General features: G+C 36.2%; 1 long non-coding RNA gene across 2 annotated transcripts in view; it reads right to left on the bottom strand.

The window, feature by feature from the left end:
- LOC114158630 (uncharacterized) overlaps nt 1-19,261 on the bottom strand; it is a 128,960-nt gene that overhangs the window by 42,264 nt on the left and 67,435 nt on the right. Inside the window, exon 3 of one of the 2 annotated variants that reach the window (XR_003598447.1) lies at nt 16,198-16,316. The exons of the other annotated variant lie outside the window; for it this stretch is intronic. This is a non-coding gene — a long non-coding RNA (uncharacterized LOC114158630). Of the gene's footprint in view, nt 1-16,197; nt 16,317-19,261 lie in introns of those variants that run through there. 2 annotated transcript variants of the gene reach the window in all.

The raw sequence follows: 19,261 nt of genomic DNA on the forward strand, positions 1-19,261 counted from the left end.
AAGAAAAAGACAGGAGTGGAAACTATTTCCCAGAATGCTTGGCGGTGTGTTTTTATATCCTGAGATGGAAGTGCGTTACATTATTTATTTATTACATTATTTCAATGCCATTCTCAGTTTGCAAAATAAATAATCTGGTAATAAAATTCATTACCAGATCAGAAATTTTGTTCTTGCAATTTGAAACAAGAATTTAAATTATTCTAAAGGAAAATAAATAGTTATTTTAACTTGATAATGTGAGTAAAATAATAGAGAAATGTGGCTCTTTAACCAGGTGAGGACAGTTTTTTTTTCTTGCTTATTGTGAAATAATTATTTGGTTTAAATTGCAGCATTAAGTTAAAATTCACAACTCAAGTTTAACGAACTTAAAAAACAATGTTTAGATAACTTGTCTCTTGTTAAATCAACTTCATAAACTTTAATTTCTGAGTTAAAACCAAAACAATTTTCTTGTCGACTTTAATTGGATTTTCAAGGCAGCAGGTGGACTTTCATTTTCAACCTAAACCAACTTGAGCTGTTTTACAGTGCACACAATTAAAATGAACATGTAAACCTTGTTTGTGAATGAGAAATAAGTTGTGTTGTACCCAACATTTTTTGTTTTTAGGTCGTCTGTAAAAATGTCATTAAAAACTATTTTCAAAAAGTCTGTCTGCATCAGTCGCCCACTTCGGATCAGATTTAACCCCTGGGCTCTTCTATCCCTTAAGTAATAGGTTTTTATTTAAATAACTGTTTAATTCAAAAGCGACAAAAGTGTAAAGATTATAAGATAGCAAATGCTTTAACTTTAACAGATTTGAACAAAACACCAGTCTTAGTTTCTGTTGGCTCATCAACTGAGAAAAACAAAAAATTACTGCCAATACCAACCAAACAAGACAGTACAAAAATATTATATACTATAGATCCATTGTATTGTTCGCTTTCTTAATGCCCAGTCGATGTTTCATAAGCTGTAATGAAATAAGGCCTCTCAGAGAAAGGGAAGGCAAATAGATAAAGAGTGACTGTACAAGTTAATTAAAAAACTCATTCCGGGCATAACTGGGTTTGGCAAGTGTCAACGGGATTCTTATGCAAGCTAGCACCTGGGATCCTTCAAGCATGCAAGACATGCAGGATGTGTTCAGGTGCTGCGAAGAAACCAGGTCACCTGAACTGTTGGACGCTGAGGTTCCTGAACAACAAAAAGAGTTTAATTTAACCAGGTTACCTCTTTATTACCCCTGACAGTGAACAAGTGGATCAGTCAAGAGAGATGGTTCTGGTGCAAGCTTCGCTTCTAGGAAAAGAATCCAGTATTTAGCTGAAGTTGGTTCATAAAAGACTGGTGACTTTGCAGCATTGTGATTATTTAAACTACTTTAAAATGGTTTCAAATTTAGAAATAATTATAAGAAGTTAAATATTAAAGAAAAAAAGATGCTTCTTTTAGTTTGGGCTCATTATTTAAGTCAGGAGTTTCAAACTCATTTTTGTTTTTGGGCCAAGTCCAGATCCTGAATGTTCTTAAAGGGCCGGTTGTGCCAGAATGTATTGACAGAACCTGTTCACAAACTGTTAAAATATAAATGAATTCTTAAAACTAAATAATATTATTGAACATCTTTTCAGTTCCTCCAAGATTTTGTGATTTTTGTGTGTGTGTTTGGGATACTAGTTTGGAAATATTTGCACTTATTAATGACAGTAAATGTGACTTTTTATAACTCGCTGCATGGACTATAATCTGACATCAATTAAAGCTGAGGCAGCTGTTTAATACAAGTATTAATACAAAAATCTGCAATAAACTCAAAGTTTTTAGCTCAATTTGTTGATTTGTTGATTTTCACAACAATTCTCAAGAAACTGGAGGGACTGATTGATATAATTTGGCAGTAAACAGGTAAAAACTGCATTCATTTGACTGATAACATAACATTTAAGCACACTTAGTGTTTAGTCTAGAATCTAGAGTATCTATGGCCGAATCTAGAGTCTACGGCCGGCCGGATTTGGCCCACGGACCTTGAGTTTGACAAACGTGACAAAAGTGAAAAAGGAACATATAGGACAGTTAGCTGAATAAAAGCATCCAGAAAAACAATTTTCGTGGGAAATTCTTGACTTGTTCCACTTTGATTGTACTCTAAATGTGCTTTCAGACTAAAACATATGACGTCAGTAAACAACAAATAGGAATTTGTCTTCCATGAAGCCATTCTGTAAACAGAAGGGTTCTTGTCTTTCAATGTGTGGCTGCTGTGGTGGACTACAGCCCATCAAAACTGACAGGAAAATGGCCGACTTACCACAGACCCTTAAAACGCAGAAAAACTCATCCGTCTTTGTGCCATAATTTTGTCTGCAAAAGTCTCCCTTATTGTTTAAAGGATGTCAGGGCTCATCTCATCACTTTTTACAGGCGGTGACGTAAAGTAGTATAACTCAAATCCCAGAGGAGATTGAGCAGGAAAGTTTCCTCCACTCTGCAAATAGAAAATTTATTTCTGAATATGAGAGAATGTAGAATAAAAATATAACTTGACCACAAACTCTCATGAAATTGTTTATTAAATGGCATATGTTGTGAATTTTAAAAGTTTTCTTTTTTAGTTTTAATTTTTTTTATAACTAATAACTATATAAAACATTATATAGTTTTTAGCTATAGAATGGTAGCTAATAACCATTATATCCTTTAATGCTTTTTGTATCAGGATGAAGATAAAGACAGAAATCCATGACTTTTCTCTTCTTTTAGGCAGCCATGTTACAGGCAAAAGAATTACAGTACATATCTGAGTTACCGTTACATATTTTATGAAAAATAAAAAAAGTAAATTTGTGTAAATTGTGCGTAAATTAACAGACACCTGCATCTTATAGACAAGTGTGGCCCATTTATGTAGACTTTTATTTTATTTTTAAAGTTTCTGGTGCAGATTATATTCAGGTGCACTCTATTCAGAAACTACCGTACATTTTCCTCTTAACATAGAGCGTTGACGTCCTACATGTGGCCCTCTTGAATCGCAAATTTATGATTAATTAGAAATTTTTGCAGACAAATAAAATCTTCTTAAAAGCTCCAACAGCTCCAAAACAGGAGCTTTTGGAGACATTTGTTCAGACAAATAACAAATTTCTGTCATTTGTCTGACAGAAATAAGTCTTTTCGGTTTTAATTTTAAAAAATGTGGCCTTCGAGTTCTTTTAACTTGACAAGTTGCAAAAAAAAGTATTACCTTCAAACCAGTTGTAAACCTTAGCAAGTAGTTTTGGTCTAGTCTCTGGTGCAAATATATCAGTAGACTTCAAATAAGACAAAACTAACTTACAAGTAACTTTTCTGAAAGAAGTAGGAGCTTCATTTAAGTCAGTAACTCCTTAAAATTGATGAAAAAGTTCTAGTTCCATTAGAGCCGTTACCTAGCAACCCCAGCCACGCTCAGCCCGTCACCTAGCAACCCAATTCTAGTTCCACTGGCAGATTATTTCATGGGGAAAGAAAGTTTGTTATAAGTTTTAAAACAAATATTAAGGAATTATTTTCTCCTACGTTGAGCTGAAAAGTTACTTGTAAGTTAGTTTTGTCTTATTTCTAGTGTGCTATGATATTTGCACTAGAAACTAGACCAAAATGCTTAGTAAGATTTATTCAATATGTGGGTGGTAAAACACATCAGGATCTGTGTATTACACTTTTTAATCAGTAGTTGAATCTTTCTCCCTGCTACATAAACATCCTTTTTGGCCTTTTCCACTTATAAATGATGGAGTCACTGCTGTCGTGCGCAAGGACAACCTGTTCATTGTGGTCCATATTTTCCCAAGGATTACTGTCACTGCATCACTCACACTGTACCTGATTACAGTCACTGGCAGATAATTGCTATTCACCTCTGATTCCTCCTTCCCGTATTTTGGGAAAAAAGAAATCCAGAAGATCTTCTCACTTTCCGTTTTTTCCTGTCGGTTCTCTCTCCCATGCTCACTAGCTACACAACAGCTCTATTCTCCTCTCCTTTAGCTGCTTTGATAAGCCATTAAGTGATTTAATGACTCAAGGAGCATGGATGATTTCAAAGAGAACCCCTACAACCTTTGGCATTAATGAACTTGTGTAATCACAGATTTAAAGGTATTAAAACCTCTCTGACCGCCATTTTAAAGTTGAATCAAAGGTAAACGACATTCTCCCATGGAGCTTTTGATGGGATAAAAACGCCAGCATTTGAGGGTGTAAATCTTTCATTAGAGCTCTGATCCCAGCGCTCCAGTTTCATAACATTTGGAAAACTTTCAAAATAATCCGATAAGGTGAGACAAAAAAACCCCACGATTAACAAATTATTTCTAAATACTATACAATGATGAACACATCTGCAGTCTAAAAACAATTAGAATGCATTTTGAAAATAGGAAGATAGGCTGTCAATATTTAATGCCAGGCATTGGCTCATAAAATGATCTTACTAACAAGAAGCTAAAGATGAATACTTACAATATGTATAAAACACAAAGGAATGGACTAATATTGAAGGCTTTAAATGGCAAAACACCTCAAAGTAAACTAAATACCAAAGAAAAAGAATCAGACACCTCACAAACCCAACTTCTGTCCAACTTCTTGGAGTACAGCTATATTTGCTCACATTGCTTGTAACAAAAGTTACAACTTAAGTCCTTTTAGACTCAACAAGCAGAGATTTTTTCTTTGAAGAAGTCTGTGGCACCCTTAGGGAAGGATTCATGGAAAGCCAGTCATGTTGCCCAAATCAAAAAGGTTATCAGTGATTGCCAAGACTCAGATTTACCTGGAGTAACACTGCAAAGGTGACATCTTAGTATTATGCTTCCTTGAACAGGCTAGGATAGGTCTATGGACTGTAAAAAAAACATGTTTGTAACATTTTGTGCACAAAATAATTCTTCTGCTCAGTTCTTTCCTTTCATAATGAGCTGTTTTTGGGTCACTTTAAATCCATATAAGCTGCTGCTGGCCAGGTACCTGCCACTCAGCGTTTACACTCGTATGTGAAAATGGCTGCAAACAGATCTTGTGCAATTAAACAATTGAACATCTTTTAAAAGCAGAAGTAGAACCTCCTGCATAACCAACAAGAATGCAGCATGAGGTTTATGAACGGCAAGTCAACAAAAAAAACACTTGTCTTTTCCAGCAGTCATTGTACAGCAGTAAAACCAGCTGACCAAACGTGCTGGAGCTCTGGTTTGGTTGCTAGGCGACGGGCTGGGCTTCACATTCCAAAGGTTTTTGAAAAGGGCAAATTTTCCACACACCAAAAAACTTAAACTTATTGCAAAAAAAGCAGTTTGGTGGTTTTTTAAAGAAGCAGTAGAGGTCCAAATGGAAGCGTAAAAACGTGTAAAATGTGAATTTTGCGTAATAGATCCCCTTTAGCGTAAGAAGCTATGTTATTCACTTTCATTGGTGCTAATATCGTGGCTAGTATGTTGGTTACTGCTTACTCTGTTTTATTTAAATAAGTATTTACTTTCCAGTTTGTAAGGTATTTATATCAGGCCTTCCAAATGTGAACTTTCCAAATAAACATAAGCAGCCAGTAGTTCTAACCTTGCAGTATTTGATTTTTACAGATATATATAATTTTGTTAAGCTTATTTTAACAGTGAGCTGTTAAAGACCTCACTAAGTTCTGCTTCTACATTTGAGATATATCTCTTTCACCTGCGTTAACCTTTCTCTGGATCTTTTCAACACTTACTTATAGTAACTACTTTCAGAAGGACTCTTCATTACAGCAGATTTGCTCACAACCTCTAACAACAGGTTCTTGGGTGCCTGCCTTGACTTTTAATGACCACTTTGTGGCCCTGCATTTTTGCAGCTGTTTTCATGATGGCGGTTTTGAACGGCATCCATTCTGACATCATGTCCCCGGTCTCCCTTTAAAACACAGAGAAGTGGTTCGCTCAGAGTTCATGTAAGAAGTGACAGAAAGAGGCATCAACGCAACTTCAGCTGCTGGATCTTTAAAAAAAAATCCTATATGATGGTGACGGTGATGCTGATCCGTTGGCAGCTTTTCTTATGGCTGTCTACTAACCTTAAACCAAACCAGAGAGAATATTTATATGGACCACTTGGTCTCAACTTTAGGGTTGTTCTTCACGAACCATTGATTTGCAATGTCACTTTATTGCAAGTGACATTGCAATAAAGGAATTTTAGCAATACCTTTAATTACTAAAACAAATTACTAAATTGGACAGGACTGCATCAACTAAACCTAATGGAGTGAACATTAAGTTCTTGTGTTTCAAATTTGTTGTTTTGCAGGAAAGTTGCATCATTTAATGTAGATGTAAAAAACATGCAGACAGTTAAAAGTAAAGGAGTTCACTGCAAAAACACAAAATCTTACCAACTATTTTTGTCTAGATTCTAGTGCAAATATCTTAGCACACTTAAAAAATACGGAAATAATTACGAAAGTAACTTTTCAGCAAGATGCAAAAGCATGAAAAAGATGGAAATGTGCTAGTTCGCTGGTAGATTATTTCGCTTGTAACGTGGGAATAATGTCAATGTCAAATTTATTTATATAGCACTTTAAAAAAGCATAAACTGCACCATAGTGCTGTACAAAAATGATAACACAGTAGAATAAGTTGATCAAAAGAGAAAAAGAAAGAAATAATACAAAGAAATTTAAATAATAATAGAAATAAAATTAAAATAAGACATCACAACAGGAAAGTTACAGTATCAGGCCTCAATTAAATGTCAACGAATAAAAATCAGCTTTAAAATGTCCCGTTATAAGTAAAAGTAATACTTTTTCACCAATGTTAAGCAATTAGCAACTTTCAACAAGACTCTGTAACTTGTTGAAAAGCTACTTGTAAGTTAGTTTCTTATTTCAAGTGTACTAAGATATTTGTAATAAAAAGTAAATTAAAATACTTAAGACATTGTGTTTTTGGAGTGTTGTAAAGTTTGTCACTAAACAAGGATGTAAAGATAAAAGAAATCAGGTAAAAATGTTCCTGAAAGTCTGCAGTAAAAGAAGGTATTTCTCCAGTGTTTACCCTCAGGTAAACATTTGCACCGTTTTCTATTTGTGCAGAAAATGTCAACAACATCTTTTCCAAAAGAGGTTTTAAGCTTTTGTATGTGTGTGATACTAATGGTCCCACTTATAAAGCAGCTTTGGGGTTTATTAAACTACTGCTGCTGTGCTCTGGAAACCTCCTCTTACATGAGACCAGCGATCAACATTCAAGTGTTTGATCTCAGCGCAAGAACACTATATGTGGGGGAAGGAAACAGGCTCAATGTAATTATGGGAGAACTCATTTTTTCTGGTTTCCTGTTATTGGGAACATTGTACAAAATAGGCCGACGGCACGGTATCAGTTTTGTTAACAATGTTTCCTTTGACTCGGTCACTGCAGCTTTGATATGCTGGGAGAAAGTCGCACTGATTCCAGACATGGCAGGAAAAGAAGAGAGAGACAGATGAAGACAGACTGGAATATTTTAGACAGAGAGAAACCAATTACTCTGCAACCTGCTGTAGAAGGCAAACAATCTAGTTTATTAAAGTCCTTTTTCACCAAATGGGAGAAAGAAAAGAGAGAAGTGGCAGTTTTACACTAAATATTTAACTTCCATGATTTAGTACTTTGGACCCAACAGAAGATCAACAGGTTGTGATTAGTGTCCAAAAGAATTGAGGAAACTTCACAGCAAAGTAAAATGTTTGAAAGATGCTCAATTGAAACAGACTCTAGACTCAAATTTATTGTAAATATTGTTGTAATGATTTCATTAGGAATTTTAGAGAAGATGACAGAAGCTGCGTTTCCATTACAAATGTGTGCAAAAGTTTGTTAATATAAAAAAATGTAAGAAAAACAAACAAACTCAATTTCGCAATTGCAGTAAGAACGTAATTAAAATCACATGTGCATAAGGTTGTTCACATGATAATTCATTAAAAAAACAATCATGGCTCATCAATCATCTTCCTCCGACCACTTCCTGTTGTCTTCTTCGTCTTTTCCACCAGTAGTAACATCCGGTTGTTGATCACATGACTTGTGTGACATTAAAACTAAACTTGCAAGTAACTTTTCACCAAGACTGGAGGTTATTAATATTAATGAAAAAATAAAGTTTGACTTAAAGCAAACTCCTATATTTTGCTGAAAAATTACTTGTAAGTTAACTTTGTCTTATTTTAAGAAATTATACCAATAATACTTGTGTTTTTGTTCCTTTCATGAACCTTAGCACCAATAACTGCTGAAGTTGAGAGATTTACGCTTTTTTCCCAAACTTTTATCCACTGTATGATTAATCATACAGTGGATGCAGCAAGTCTTGAAATGAATTCAAACATTCAAACGAGCTGCTAACCTGTGGTCATTGACCTAAATGGAAAATTATAGAGCAAGCATAAATTAGGCAAGCAATAAATAGAAGCAACACATGTGTAGCTGTGTATATTTAATCCTAAATTGAGATGTTTGCATATAGCATTCTCCCAGAACTTGTGGTGTCCCGCTGCTCCCTGGCGAGAGTTAGAAGCACCAATCCAACACTTTTGATCATTTTAATACAAATAACATTATACACATGGAATCTGCTGCTACTATTAGTGGTGGGGATATGAAAAACAGTGACAGAGCTGTGACAAGTTGGCTTTTTATTGCTAAAAAGTGAGTGGCAGCTGTGATTTCAGGAAGCCAATCATCTCTAAAATCCAGAAAGAATGAGGGAAATATTAGACTGGAATGCAAATTAAAAAAGACCACAGAACTTAAGAAAACATGGGTGCTGTGCAGCTTCTGGACGTCTGATAGATTCTGGGTGTATCGAGTTTTGATATTTCCTGAACTTTGGCACATGTATGGTTATTGTGACAGTCGGAGTTACCTTGCTTCTGGCAACATGAAACTGCAGAGGATGATTCCCTAGTAATCGAGAGCTCACCACAAGCTGCATGCTCAGGGCAGGTACAGGCAACACATGGTGACAAACACATACTGCCTGAAAAATGCAAATTATAAGGGAGTTCCTTCATAGCTTCTCTTTACAAAACAAGCAAGGGTGTGAATATTTGCATTCTGACTCTTACAACTGTGTTTTCAGATGCCAGCTGGCAGTTTGATCAAAGGTACCACATAATTATCTTTTATTCTCAGATTAAGAGGAAATCTTTTTTTTATGTTCATAGTTTTCTACTTTTTCTTCTGAACTCTGAAAATAAAGAGGTTGGTGATATAAAATACAAAACATGTTTCACAGATCAATGTTAATATAAATTTAGAAAGAAAGTTGGGGAAACAGAGAAATATGTTGTAGACCATTACAATTTGAAACTGTAATTCAAAAAAGCATAAGGGGAACTGGATTCTTGCTTTATATATATATATATATATAATTTTTTTTTTTTATGGACAGGGGTTCCTGCTGCTGTACGACTGTATGCACTGTGCGCACTTTGAGATTTTCCTTTAAGTAAAAAAAGTTTTTGGATTTTTAAAAAAATTATTATTTAACCCTCCTTATTGTTAACAAAATTGTGGAGAGAAAAAGATCTTTTGTGTCAAAACATCTTGAACGTAGCGGACATCTGTGTGAGTCTGTGAGGGCAGGAACGCCAATGCCTAAATGTTATCGAAAGGTTTACTTATTTTTATGTGGCGGCTTGGAGTTTGTCTGCAAGCTGAAAATGAATGAGCAGAGTTTGAATCCTCCTGTGGATCCTGCCTGAGCTTTTTTACCGCATGTGGTTCTGGCGGGGTCACCTGTCTATGAGCTTTTCTTTTTTTGTGGTTTTGCAAACTGAAGAGCTGACGGGTCACCTGGTTAGCTGACCGTGACATCTGCTGCACTCTTCCTGAGCATCACGCTAAGGTTAGATCAAGTTGAAACGTTACCCAAACATTCTCCTCCTCTGGACGTTTGACACACCACTTGAACCTGGGAATCTCCATCCTCCTTCTCACACATGTAGGCTTTGCTTTCATGTCTATTATTTAGCATAATTTGTACAGAAAAAAAGGTGCACCTGTATTTGCTTGTGTGCCTTGTTTTGTGTGGTTTAGGTCTGTGCTGGTTTTGTGTGACACACACGATGCGCGCTGGAGATGTGATTGTGTTCTTGTGGGTCAGGTGCAGTGATAGTTTTGTGCGTAGCGTCTGAAAATATCCTGCAAGCACCCCTGTTTATGGGAACTCTAGAATTCCCCCAAAATAAGCAAAATGCGCTTTCTTCCTCATGTGCGTCGTATCATCCAGACTAAAGTTCTAGATGTAAACGGGATCTTGGAGGAGCATTGTTGTGATGACGTGTGTCTGAAAGAGTCAGCGCTTCTCAAAAAGACAAAGGCCAATTTCAACGTGTTTAATTGTGAAGTCAAGTTATGTTTTATACATAACAACTAAAGTTAACATAATTACCTGATTATGCTGTAAAGTGGCAATATGTTCCTGGAAAATACATAATACTGCCCCCTAAGACAAATCTTTCAGAGTGAATTTGTTTGTAGCTTAAAATGTGAAAATCTGAGCCTGGTGAATTTTCACTCAATATTAAAAACAAATATTGTAATTTGGTCAAAGATGGCTATAGCTTTAACACTTAACCAGTAAACCTGGGCATATATTTGTTTGCTTAACTGTAAAATAATGTATTTGAAATATGGTGATTCCCAACATCCTACCTCTGAAATAAAGACAGTTTCAAGGGTTTATTTGGGATTTTCGTTACGAACAACTTTCACTCAGATGGCAGACATTCTTTGCATTCTTCCTCAGTTGTTGGGTTTTCAAAAACCAGGCCTTTATTTTTATTTCTCCATCAACAACTTCACCTATCAATTGAGTCATCTGTCATTGGTTTGTCTGGGCTGATGCCTCTTTCATGTGCTGCTCTTTTATTCACGCAACAAGATGCTGCAGAAGACACACATAATTTCCCTTCTGTTGTATGGACCAGTGATTATATAACAGTCACTGGTCCAAATTCATGTGTCTGTGCACCAACAGTAGCAGTAAATTACACTCAGGGTACAGCAGACATTGGTGCACGTGTAATAAATTGAGAAAATACAGTCTTTACATGCTCGATCACTGTGACAAATACCCTGCATACCCCTGGAGCTTATCCACCTGGCATGTAAGAGCAGGTTGGAGAGAGAAAAGGCAGGGAAAAGGCTTAGTCCCAGTTGGACTAACAGGGCCGAAGGCCTTGTAGTAAATCAGTAGGGTGCAGCGGCTTAACATGACTTTTCTTCTTGCAACTACAAAGTCTCCTGACACACAGATTTTTGATGTATGATAAAAGAAGTTAAATTCTTAACATTCATCTAAATGGGTCAACTTCCCTTCCCTTTTTTATTCCTAATTAATATCAACCAGTTTAATCCACAGTTTCACCAAATCTGGTTTTGGCATAACTATAATAGCTTCAATGAGACGTCTGTGTTTGCAGACTTGCAAGGAAAGAAGAAAAACTATAATTTAAAGACAATTTTAAAATCCTAATGGTGCGTTCACACCAAACGAACCCAATGCGTCAACTTTGAATGCAAATACTTGGCATTTTGCTTCACACCTAGCGTTTTGTGCATCTGGTTTACATTCAAAGTCTGTGGCGGTGCGTCAAACGCGTCAAAATCCCTCTAGCCTTTGTTTTCTATTGCTGGCCCATTTGTCGGACATCTTGATGCATCAAAAGCTCCAAACAGTTCAAATCTTGCCGTGCTAGATGCATAAAACGCATCGGCGCGCCTCCACGTAGACTGTGGACGTAAACCAGACGGGCCTGACGCTCAAAACGCGTTCGGTGTGAGCGCGCCATAAACCTGCATTCACTGCCACACCTGTTTGTTTTTAAATCTCACTGTTGTGTTTTTGCCATATCTAAATCAAAACAACTGGAGAAAAATCTGGAGATAAGCGAGTAAAGTTTGTGCTGTTTGATACAAACATTTGGATGTTCCAGATATAGATACGGATTGAAACAGTAATCTGGTGCAGACAGCACACACTGTGCTTCCCAATTATATCTTATTTATGTCCTAAATCCAATAGTCCAAGGTCATCAACAAGATGGAAAAACTGTTTGCATTCCTAAGCTGTATCGTATGTATACAAATACTATGTATTCGTAGTTATAATTTGACTTTGTACAGCAAAAAACAAGCGAATGGATTAAGATTTAGCTTCTGAATTAAAGGCTTCGTTACATAAAACGCTGCCCAGACAAAGAGTCACATTAACAGCTCAGTTTTTAAAAACCTTGGTAGAATTCTGCATTGGAAATTTGTTATTTTGTATGTTATTTCTGTTATAATCATACAGTTACGCCTCTAGACATTTATTCAAAATTGGTGTAATAGTCAATTAAAGAGACTCCTACATAAGTTTGATCGTGATGGGATTTAGAAAGCTAGCTGATAGTTTATCATTTTTGAAAACTCAGAGCTAAAAATGGTTTAAACAGATGTTAGGACCTCTAGTTACTTCCATCTTGCTAACCTGAAGACTTTATTTGTCTTCAAATATTTTTATTTTATAAAAATAAACCTCATAAGGTTTCCATCAGACAGCTGAGGGAAAGTGAATGATTGAAACAAAAGAGGGGCTGCACAGTGGCGCAGTTGGTAGCACTGTTGCCTTGCAGCAAGAAGGTCCTGGGTTCGATTCCCGGCCGGGGTCTTTCTGCATGGAGTTTGCATGTTCTCCCTGTGCATGCGTGGGTTCTCTCCGGGTACTCCGGCTTCCGCCCACAGTCCAAAAACATGACTGTCAGGTTAATTGGTCTATCGAAATTCTCCCTAGGTGTGTGTGTGTGTGAATGGTTGTTTGTCCTGTATGTCTCTGTGTTGCCCTGCGACAGACTGGCGACCTGTCCAGGGTGTACCCCGCCTCCCGCCTGGAACGTAGCTGGAGATAGGCACCAGCAACCCTCCCGACCCCATTAGGGACAAGGGTGAACAGAAAATGGATGGATGGATGGATGAAACAAAAGAGGTGAACTAAGACTTAAATCGCTAACTCAAACAAAATTCAAACGCAAATGAACAGAGAATAATTAACGAAAAACAAAGAGATAAATTTATATGGCAATACTTTACTAGCAATAATGATCAGAGATAAATGAACAGAACATGGGAATATGTGATAAAGATAAATACCAAGAAAATATTGAAAATACAAAAGCACATGAAAACCAAAACCTGAAGACACAAGGACTATAACAAAAGTTCAGATTTTAAAGTAAGCGCTACAAAATTGAGCAATTGAGTTTAGTCCATTTTAGAGGTACATGGTGTAAAGTACATTACTGCTGTCTTTAACACCGCTAGACTTTCATGTGTTGATCTACATCTGATTTTAGTTTATTGTTACATACTGAAAAAAACACCTAAGATACAGAGTTATTCAGTGTCAAAAATGTCTATAAAATTCTGTAAGTATTTTGTCCATGTTTATCCTTTTTTTCCACTAAAAACACCAAAACAAAATTTGCTCTGGACATGCAAACAAATACATAACTGGAAATGTGTCAACTCTTTTAATGGGATTAATTTTTGGAAAATTCTTTGCCCATAAATTACATGTTTTTAGTAAACATGTACCAGCTCTGCTGTCTACTTTGTCAATTAATGCTTTGTTAAAGTATATAACCTTTACATCCAGTTTCATATAAAGTTATGATTATGCTGCGTGCGATGCACCTATTCATTATTCACAATATGCACAAGGGTTCAGTCCAAAAAGCTTCTCAAAATAGCAGGTTTACTATAAAATACGTTTCATTAAAAATCTCTTTCTAAGATAATAAATTTTAAAAAGATGCTATGAAGCATGCTGTAGCTGAACAGCTGGGCCACAGGTGTTGTTATGCTTTGCTTCACTGTTATTAAACATATTGTTGGTGCACAGAGATTTAAGCAAGGACAGATTTTACCCAGATTCAACCCCATTTTTATGGGGGAATTTTATCATTTGAGAGAAACACATTTTCATTTTAGTGGAAATCCATCAGTAAACGGACGAGTAAGGGAGAGAGGGAGGGTGTAGCGCAGGTTGCTACAATTGATCGTAGCCACACAGGCACGCCCACTAGTGGGAAACAAACGCAGCCAGTACAACACTTGCATTCTATTGGCTGAGAGGTTGCTAGGCGACGGTGCTGTTTTGCTCCAAAAAGGAGAAAAATGATTCGCAAGCGAAAATGTGATCCGAGCAGAGAGACGTTTTGAGCGGGAAGAGAAAAGTTTGAGAAAGCAGAATGAATATTTGAAAGAAAACAGAAGTTTTGAGTAAAAGCGTTACAAGTTTTGAGGAAAAAAACATGAAGTCCTGCTTTCAAACTAAAAAACGTGTGCTCTCGAATGCCATAATTCGAGAGCACACAGGAATGTGCAATGCTTTACCAATATTGTAATTTAAGCCAAAGAAGGCCCAAATGCTCTGAATTTTGGGTTTTCATTAAATCACATGAAATGAAGGCTTGAAATATTTCCCTATATGTGTGTGAATTAAAACTTTTAAAACGAGACACAAAAAATATTAAACTTTGCCATATTATAATGCACTTGTGACAAACTCAAGGCCTGTGGGCCAAATTTAGCCCACAGTAGCTTTTTATGTGGCCCTCTAGATTCTCGACTAAACACTAAATGTGCTTAAATATTTTTGTTATCAATCAAATCAATGTAGTCTTTGTCTGTTTACTGCCAAATTATATCAATCAGTCCCTCCAGTTTCTTGAGATTTATTGTGAAAATCCCTGCACTTTTTTGCGCCAAAACATAATTGGGAGTTTATTGCTGAAAAATGGTCAAAAACATTCTTACTTGTACTAAGCAGCTGCCTCAGCCTTAATTGATGTCAGAGTATAGTCCATTATCTATACAGCGAGTAAAAAGTCACATTTACCGTCATAAATAAGCACAAATATTGAAAATATTTCCACATTAGCACCATAAACACTTTGATTTTTATTGCAAAAAAATTTACAAAAAGAATCCCAAAATCCTGGAAAGACTGAAAATATGTTCAATAATGTTTAATTTTAAGAATTCATTGATACTTTAACAGTTTGTGAACAGGTTTTATCAATACATTCTGGCACAACCGGCCCTTTAAGAACATTCATGATCTTGATTTGGCCCAAACAAAAATAGTTCGACACCCCTGATTTAATGTTTTTTTTAGATGTACCTGTATTGTGAATACCTTATAGTTTCTTTACACTTACAATACCTTAAAAAGCAGCAAAAGTATTGATGTTTAGAAACTGTATGGTATGTTTGTAACTCTAGAAGTGGAAAAAACTACTCCAACTTTGGAAGCATTGCATGACACTGTCCATGTGAGTGACGTAGTTTTGACTATTTATCTTTCAAATGGACGTCAGAGCTGCTTTAAATTCTGTTGTACTGTAGAGTTTTATGAGTTTAAGCAGAAACATAGAAGTTTCCTGTGTATATGTCAACATCTTTGCCCTCTTCCTTGGACTTTAGGTCCTTTTCTTCTGGGTTCATGACCCTGAACCGGCTCCCTTTGTTTGGTTGTTGTTCTGCAGCCAAGCTGCTCAGTTACCCCATCAACAGAGGCCTGGTTAGTCTCAACTCTGCTAAAGGAGGAATTTAAAAATCGTTTCCCGGAAATATTTTCTCTAAAATATTGTTATATTTATCGTGTGTTTACTGGGGTGCGTAGTTTGACGAGATGTTCCAGGAAGCACATTTTTTCCGATTGTTGAAGTGTGCAAACGATGAAGAACAGAACCTCAAAACATTTCTGTAATGAGTAACTTTTTCATCAAACTCCTTTGAGCCTAACAAGTGACCTAAGTAGTAAGAGTACATTGTCCTTGACACACTTTTAAAAGATTTCTCAATTTTTTCTTTTAGGAATAAGCATGTAGCTGTAAATGTTTCTCATTAATTAATTCATTTGGAAAACATTTTTGTTATGTGTGATTTGATTGTTGTGCTGTTTCTCGCCCTCTCTTAACCTGCACTGTCAGTCTGGAACAAACTGTTATCCCAATGTGACTTGTACTGGTTAAATTAAAAAAAGAAAGAAAGAAAAACACATTAAAACTGTCGAGCCAGTGAGAAACCATCTCCACTCGAAGGGATGCAGAACCAGAAACTCTGGAATGTAAATGTTTGATCCACTCTGTCAAGGTAACTTTATTAGTCTCCTATTGACCCTTTGCATGTGACGTTGCTCTCTCTGAAACTCTTCCCACTCCGCCATGACGGATGTCAAAACAACCAATGCGCTCCTGTAAAGCCTGTGAAAAAACACACATGTGGTAATGTAATATTGCTTTAATTTAGTTGATTTCACTTTAGAAATGGTCACAGGGTGCTGCGCCTTCGGTCGCACAATAGACAAAGGTGAAAACTAAGCTCGTCATCTTATTTTATAACTTTTAACGAGGAAAGATGCAGCGGCGATGGATAGCAGCCGTTAATCATAATGACTGTCAGCCTTCGGTGTAACCGCGGATTTGCAGCGAACACTTTTTGCAAGAAGATTAACGGCCATTCATTTCATAAGTAAGTAGGATTAGAAAGATATCAAATGGCGAAGGTACGCTACTACCCGTTAGTAACCATGGAGACAGTGCCGCACTGTCACGTAGCCCAGCATGTTTGGGAAAAAAAACTAAAACTAGTTACCACCTCGTCTTCTGTACGTTTTAAAGGCTGTTCCGGTTTAAGGGGAAACGCTGTTTATGACATAGTGACATAAATCATGTGGTGTGAAATCAGGCAGAGTCGATAATTTGATCAAAAGGTCAGTATGGAGAAGGTGTTGGTCGGTTTCTAAGCTAGCTATGTCCAACTTTTATAAATACCTCCGTCTACGAGCCTCAACCAGGTGTGTTACTTTCACAGACAAATTAGCTCGACTCAAACAAGTAGAAGCCATGAATAAACTGACAAAAACAACTTTAGAAAACAATTTCAGTTGCTCTGTTCAATACTCCCGATCCTCTCTTCCGACTTCCATCATGGCGCCTGGAATGATTAAGTGACGTATTTGCAAAAAGTCAATAGAAGAAATATGTGTTGAACAAAGGCCAGTGCTGCAACACGGTAGAAAAACATAAACAGTGCTTTTTAATTGAGTAAAAATCTGTATTTAGTAGTGCTGTTCTTACTTGAGTAATTTCTGCTTACTCTCTGCCTCTATCGAGAACAAGAGGTTTTTCATCAGACTGAAAGAATTTTCATTTACTATTCCTTCTTTTAGGGAATAGAAATCGTGGCTGTTTTGAAGCTATTCTAGCAACAAAAGTCTTGGATAGCGGGGAAGAAAGCAAGCCAGAGCCACCTTTCACTCTTCAGGTTACAACTATGGTTTTAAAATTGCAGCTAATTGCAGTGTGGTAAACCGGCCAGACAGCTTTACTACTCAAACAGCCAATAACTAAGTATTTAAATCCTGTGAGGCATTTTTGCTTTACTTTTTTTTAAATAAATGCTGTGTGTAGTATTCTTATTGAAAGTTAGACTGAAAATCTCATAGCAGCTCATGGAAATGCACAAGCATGTCAGATATTTTTGTGAATAACAGGAATCAGGAAGAACATACTTACAGGTGTCGAGGTTACGTTTAAGCCAACGACGGAAAATGAAACTAACTAAACTTGCACTTTTCTTTATAATAGAAATTATTTTGAATTTATCTGAGTTGTCAGAAGATAACCTTTCCTCTAAACCACATGTGTCAAACTCAAGGCCTGTGGGCCAAATCTGGCCCGCCATAGCTTTCTATGTGGCCCCATAGATTCCAGACTACACACTAAGTGAGCCTAAATATTGTTATCAATCAAATCAATGCAGTTTTTATCTGTTTACTGTTAAATTATATCAATCAGTCCCTCCAATTTCTTTAGGATTGTGCAAAGTCACGCAAAATCAACAAACCCCCACACGTTTTTGAGCTAATAATTGGGAGCTTATTTTCTCAAAAATTGTCAAAAACTTTCTTACTTGTACTAAACAGCTGCCTCAGTTTTAATTAATGTCAGATTATAATCCACAATCTACATAGGGAGTAATTAAAAGTCATAGTTACAGTCATAGATAAGCTCAAATATGGCAAATATTTCCAAATTAGTATTGCACACACCTTTATTTTTATTGCAAAGAAAATCACAAAAAGAATCATGACATTCTGGAGGGACTGAAAAGATGTTAAATATTATTATATTTTAAGAATTAATTGATATTTTAACAGTTTGTGAACAGGTTTTATCAATACATTCTGAAATAACCGGGCCTTTAAGAGCATTCATGACCTTTATTTGGCCCAAAACGAAAATGAGTTTTACACTAATTAAACTGTTAAAATATCAATAAATAGCTGTTTGTTTCAACTTTCAATAAGTGTTTCTTGAAATTAAATAATATTGAGCATCTTTTCACACTGATCAATCCATTCAGGATTTTGTGATTGTGTTTGTGTGGAGTTTTTTTTGCAATCAAAATCACAGATTTTGCTGTGGTAATTTAGAAATATTTGAAAGGAATTTTAACAATTGATAAGGTGATTAATCACCTTATCAATCACTGAGGCAGCAGTCGCTTAAACCCAATGTTTTTAATCAATTTTGAGAAACAAATCAGAGAAAATGTGAGGATTTGTTAATTTTGCGTAAATTTTGTGGATTTGTGAGAAACTAGAGGGACTTATTGATGTAATTTGGAATCTAGAGGGCCACATAAAAACCTCCGGCGGCCCAGATCTGGCCCTCGGGCCTTGAGTTTGACAAATGTGGGCTAAGGGATAAACACTTCTCAAAGTACACAAAGGAAATTTCGGTGTGTACCCCAGACAGAATAAGCGCCATGTGCAGGTGGAGTAAGAAGCTTATGCAGGAAGAATTAGTCAAAATCCCCCCCAAATAAGAATTGTGCACTTTTGCAGCCAAGTATGAAAATTTGAAGGTGGAATGTTTACCAAAGGGGTTTTCCTGAGTCAGAGAGATCTGCGTTTGTCATGAACTGCTTAAAAAGTTAATATGTAAATGATCAAACATTTTGGCTTAAGCATACAGAAATTGTTTATATCAGTAGAATGATCAAACATTTTCTTATATTTCAGTGACACCTGCAACTCAATTATGTAATGAAACAGAATAATCTTAATAAATGGTGCATTTACCAACTTGTTTTAAACTAAATCGGTTTAAAAGGCTGACTCAGAGTTTGCAGAAGCTATTTT

Source organism: Xiphophorus couchianus, chromosome 15 (assembly GCF_001444195.1).
Source record: "Xiphophorus couchianus chromosome 15, X_couchianus-1.0, whole genome shotgun sequence".
NCBI classification, from domain to species: domain Eukaryota; kingdom Metazoa; phylum Chordata; class Actinopteri; order Cyprinodontiformes; family Poeciliidae; genus Xiphophorus; species Xiphophorus couchianus.